Source organism: Pongo pygmaeus, chromosome 15 (assembly GCF_028885625.2).
Source record: "Pongo pygmaeus isolate AG05252 chromosome 15, NHGRI_mPonPyg2-v2.0_pri, whole genome shotgun sequence".
Lineage (NCBI taxonomy): Eukaryota > Metazoa > Chordata > Mammalia > Primates > Hominidae > Pongo > Pongo pygmaeus.
The window spans coordinates 39,437,551-39,443,185 of NC_072388.2; the positions used below are offsets into that span (position 1 = coordinate 39,437,551).

At 43.0% G+C, this 5,635-nt stretch overlaps 1 pseudogene; it reads right to left on the reverse strand.

Annotated features, from left to right (window-relative positions):
- Positions 1-972: 972 nt before the first annotated feature.
- LOC129012329 (uncharacterized) lies at positions 973-3,088 on the reverse strand (annotated as a pseudogene).
- Positions 3,089-5,635: the final 2,547 nt, after the last annotated feature.

The window sequence follows — 5,635 nt, forward strand, 5'->3', positions numbered from 1 at the left end:
GGAGGAGCCAAGGTATCCATTGGTTATACATATTCCAGGGTCCTGAGTGTTCAAGCTCCTTTTTCCTCTTTTAAATATTTAAAAATATCCTATAATTCTTTGTGAGTTTCAGGCCTTAAGGGATATTGCCTTTGATAAGGAAAAGTGGTGGGGTCTTTAAGCCTGATTTGAACTGGATGGGCATTCTTTGCCCTTTTGAATTGTCCTTCTAAGACCTAGACTTCAGAGTTGATTTCTTCTTCAGGTAGGGGACAACAAATGGGTAATTTGTGCCTCATATTCATGGAGATCATAGCCCCAGGTTTGGCTAATATGTCCCTTCCTAATAAAGGTGTGGGACTTTTGGGTATAACAAGAAAGGCATGTGAAAAGAGCAAGTCTCCTAATCGCAGCTGAGGAGGTGGGAGAAATACCTGGTTACAGGCTGTCCTAAGATTCCTCGGATAGTAACAGACTTTGAGGACAGTCATCCGGGGCAGGAGATTAAAACTGAGAAGGTCTCGCCAGTGTTCAGCAGGAAGTCCACTTCCTCGCCCTCAGTGGTCAAACTTACCAAGGGCTCTGTGAGGGTGAGAGCATGAGCTGGCGCTTGCGCCGAGCACCCTCAGTCCTACTGCTGAATCATCTGGTTGGGTGCTTCTGGCCCAGAGGGCCTTCATCCTCTGGGGCAGTGCACCCTCCGGTGATTGCCTTGGCATATTGGACATGGGCGAGCGGGCGGTTTGTTTCTGGTTGGACAGTCTTTCTTAAAGTGTCCTTGCAAACTGCACTGATGACAAGCCCTATTAGGCAATTGGCTTGCTCCTCTTTTGTTTCCCTCTGAGCCACCAAGGTCTGCCTGTCTGAGGGCTGTGACTAAGGCTGCAGCCTTTCTCTTATCTCACTTTTCCCTTTTGGCCTGTTCCTCTTGGTCCCTGTTATAGAACACCGAGGTTGCCAGATTTAATAATGTCTCCAAATTTTGTTCTGGGCCTAAGGTAGACTTTTGGAGTTTTTCCTAATGTCAGCTGCTGATTGGGTGATAAATTTATCCTTTAAAATGAGTTGGCCTTCTATGGAATCTGGAGTTAGGGAGGTGTGCTTTCTTAGGGCCTCCCTTAGCCTTTCTAGAAAAGCGGAGGGGTTTTCCTCTGTTCCCTGTGTAATTGTGGATAGCATTGAGTAGTTCATAGGCTTTTTCCTAGTCTTCCTCAACCCTTCTAAAATGCAATTTAGCAAATGCCTGCTGCTCCAATCTCCATAATCTGAGTCAGTATCCCAGTCAGGGTCTACACTGGGGACTGCCTGTTGCCCTTTGGGGAATTCTTCCCTCTCCTCCAGGGCCATTCGATTGTTTACCTGGCTAAGGTACCACAGATCCTTAGATTGCTGGGCTGCTGCTCAAGCTGCTTCTTTTTCAGTAGGACTTAAGGTCTGATCAAGAAGTAACGTGGTATCTCTCCACGTTAGATCAAAGGACTGCCCCAATCCTTGCAGGCCATCTATATAGTTATCAGGATCATCAGAGAATTTCCTTAAATCTGCCTTTATTTGTTTTAAATCTGAGAGTGAAAAGGGGGCATGCACGTGAATGGGCCCAAATTTTCCTCCTACTGCTTGTAAGGGACATAGTTTGGGTGCCTGGTTCGCAGAGCTTATGTTCTCTTTCCGGGGTGCCTTTAATACTTCAGTTGGGCTGGATGGAGTAGAATCAGTGGGGGAGGAGAGTGGGGCTAAGGGAAGAGGCCCTGGGTGTGGAGGTAATTGTGGGCCTCTGTCATTTGGGCAAAGCTTGCAGGCTTGGCATAGGGTAGTATTGTCACGAAGGGCAAAGAAAGCCTGTACATAAGGGACTTCACTCCATTTACCTTCCTGTTTACAGAAAAGATCTAGTTGTAGAAGAGTGTTATAATTAATACTTTCCTCAGGGGGCTAAGTTTCTCCATTTTGTAAGGAATACTGTGGCCAGGCAGTGGTACAGAAGAAAATCAGCTGCTTCTTTTTTAAGGTTTCAGGGTCGAATTTGTCCCAGTAATTCAGGATACATCTTAAGGGAGTGTCCAGTTTTGAAGATGTGGTGCCCAGCTGGAATTTTGAACACAGGAATGCCCGCACCCCTGGTTAGTCCTGGGACTCGTCTTCCCTTAGAGTGTCCTCTAAGGTCAGGTCCAATTGTGCTCACAGCTCATGGCTGCTTTTCCTGAACTCTCCATCTACCAGATTTAACCATGCTTACTAGCAAGATGGAAACTTCCCTTGCCCCTGCTGTGCACCCACTGACCACTAAATAGGGCACAAGGACAGATGGATTTATTGTGGTCCTTCTGCCAATGTGTCCTACCTGTTCCAGGCTGGCAAGGCCTGGGTTGGGGGCACCACTGATGCTTACATGGTAAGGCCCAATTTATGTGGGCCTGGCCATAAAACTGTCCTTCAAGGAGAAATCTCTGAATTAGCGACAGGAGGCTTAGTAAGCTTAAAGGGGGTGGTGGATGTCCTCTAGGCCAGGGCCGAGAGAACAGCTGCTGTACTTTAGCCTTCTGTCCCCACTTGCCATCAAATGAGTAAGCACCCCTCTCAAGGCAGTACCAGTATCCTGTGTCCCAACTGACTATATTTTCTTCCCTCCAATACCAATTATTGAATGGTTGAAACAACAACTCAACAGCTCTAAGACCCGTGCCTATGCACCACAGATTGTACTTGAGGGGCCCCAAGGAAGGGGAAAGTTTATCTGGGGAGCAATTGAGGAAATGCCCTAAGGCTTCTACTATTCACATGAAAAGTACAGACTTGTCTTTAAATTGTCCTGATGTGGGGGACCATACACTATATTGGGGATATATAGTGGCCCTTCAAAATAGCCATCAAATGGTTACACCTGCCTAAACCCTAGAGGGCACCATGAATAGGGATCTTCTGGGTCCCACCCCAAGAATTTAAGACTTCTAAATAGGGAATCTTGATCCTGCCTAGTGGAAATAACCTTGCTTGCGAGATGAGGAAAGAAGTCTAGTCGGTGGACATTAGGACCCAGGAGGCAGGAGTCAGAAGATGTTGCCATCTCATGCTCAGTAACCAGTGCAGGGGGAGCCTCTGCTGGGGCCATGGTCTCAACCAGGATATCTGGGAGACTAAGACCTCCACCGAGCACTCCCGGGTGCAATTCGGGACCACCACGGAAAGCAAAAGAGTTGGAACTGGTTCCAGGCCAACCAGTGCTCCCAACTCAAAGGGTTGGAGGGTTGTTAGAGAGCCCTTTTCCAGACAGCCTGACACCCGTGTCTTTTAGTCCAGCGGCTGTGCTAATTGCTTTTAAGTGGCCAACAGGAGCCTGGGTTAACCTCTGAATTCTAAGGAAGGACAGAACAGAATAGCAAGCGAAAGAGGTCCAATCATACTCACCATGTGACGATCTAGATGCCTTTCCTGGAGACTCTTGGCTGGCTCACCAAAATGTAATGCCTAAGGTTCTTGCCTAGCCACACCAAAGAATTGGTGTGGCAGGTAACCTTGGCAAGTGATAGAGACACGGACCAATAGAGAGAAAAAGTTGTAGGCTTTATTGAGCAGAGTGAAAGTACAAAGCTTTCACAGTGTGGAAGGGGTCCCAAACAGGTAGCCACTGTGGGTTTTTAGTGATTGCCTTTTATACTCCTTAAGGCGGGAAATACTTGTGGCAGGAAGATGTCACCAGAGTGAGGAAGGTAGTAAATTATTTTGTGACATGTCTTAGATTTTGAGGAAAATCAGAATTGCAGCTTAGGTTTTATCTACTTTATGACCTTGCAGTGGCATGGCAAAGAAGACAGGATCTCAGAGGACTTTACAAAGTATGTTTACAACGAATTGGAATTGGGAGTATAGGTAAGGTCTGCTGGTCACAGAAAAACAGGCAGTTAACATGCCTTTTCGTTTCGGGGGAGGGGAAAAGGAGACAGGGAGAGAGGGAGAGAGGACTCAGGGAAACTTATAGCAAAATTTTCGCTGTTTGTAGCTTTCTTGGGGAAGAAAATGCATGCACAAATCCTAGTGTTAAGAATATTTTAAGCATATATCTTCAATATTATTCATCCAGGAATGAAGTAAGTCCTGATATAGGAAATTGAGTGAGTTTCACAGATTTCTGAGCCCCTACTCTACCCAGGAAGCCCAGCTGGCCCCTTCTTTCAGTGAGACCTTAATCTTAAGAACCCTTAGAAGTAAATATTCTTCAGGCTAAAGACTGTAAACCAAGACCTTCAAATCAATACAATGTTGGCACAAAATTGAAAGATTCCATCTACAATAACAGAAAAAGAATGTTTTGAGATCTTACTATCCTTCTTTCTTCTTACTTTGTTACTTGTTACTTTATTTAAATGAACCTTAGCAATTGTCCTAAAAGGATTTTTCAAAATATTACTCCATTTATATCATTACCACATTCTTGACCCTCCTATCCTTTCTCACATTTAAATATATCATTTACCTGCTCGTTTCTCTGAATCTTTTTGATGATTAGATCTATCTGCTACAACTTAAGCTCCTAATAAACACCTAATTGATATTTCATTAAATATTACGGAGGAAATATTCCCTGGTTCATTTTATACTGGAATTATTCATCTGTATTAACTCCAGCCTTCAATCTTCTAAAAATCAGGCTTTCACCACAAATTACTAGGATGCCTCTGTAGAAACCATTTCACCCTGTGGGCATAACTGAGTTCACCAGGGTGAACAATTGATATAGGAGCTATTCTCACCACAGTAGTCAGTGTGTTTGTTCTTTTCAAATATTCTCCAGCCTGCTTCTCAGGAATTATTCATTTCTATTAAGAGAATTCCACTAATCTCAAAGGATGGATAATTGGCTTATTCCTGATGTGATAAATTAGACAATATGTTCCTCACCAGAGTTTAGTTCTTAAGTGGAAAGCATACTTTCAATCGACTACTTTATGTACCCTGTCTTGTATTTATGATCCAGTTACTAGAACTTTCAATATATAAAAAATCCCTACCACTCCAGAGGACCATGTTTCCTTGGGAATTATACCTGGAAACGTGAAAAATAAGGAAAGCACAGACAACTCAGGATTGCTTCCTAAAAGAGAATAGATTTTCTTCATGTGCACTTTTGGGCTGCTATTCCAACAACAAGTACGTAAGCAACAATAAAAATTGATCCAGATTTTATCATTAAATTTCACAGAAGTGAAAAACAACCATTGATTTTGTTCTAGGGGCCAAGCTTATATTCATTAACCAGGATCCAATCACAGCCCTGGATTTATTTTTGCTGAGGCAAGAAAGGTAATAGTTCATATTTTACGTTGCATCAATATAAATGTCACTGGTCAGGTGAAACAACGTACATATGAACTTAAAGAAAAGTCATCTGTCTTCCTATAATTAAGCTTAATTGATCATAGACATATTATGTTCTAAACTTAGCAATTTAGATATATATACTCATTATTTTAGAGGAATTAATAATGACTCTGCTTCTGATTATTTCTTTTTTTTTTATTATTATTATTATTATTATTATTATTATTATACTTTAGGTTTTATGGTACATGTGTGCAATGTGCAGGTAAGTTACATATGTATACATGTGCCATGCTGGTGCGCTGCACCCACCAACTCGTCATCTAGCATTAGCTATATC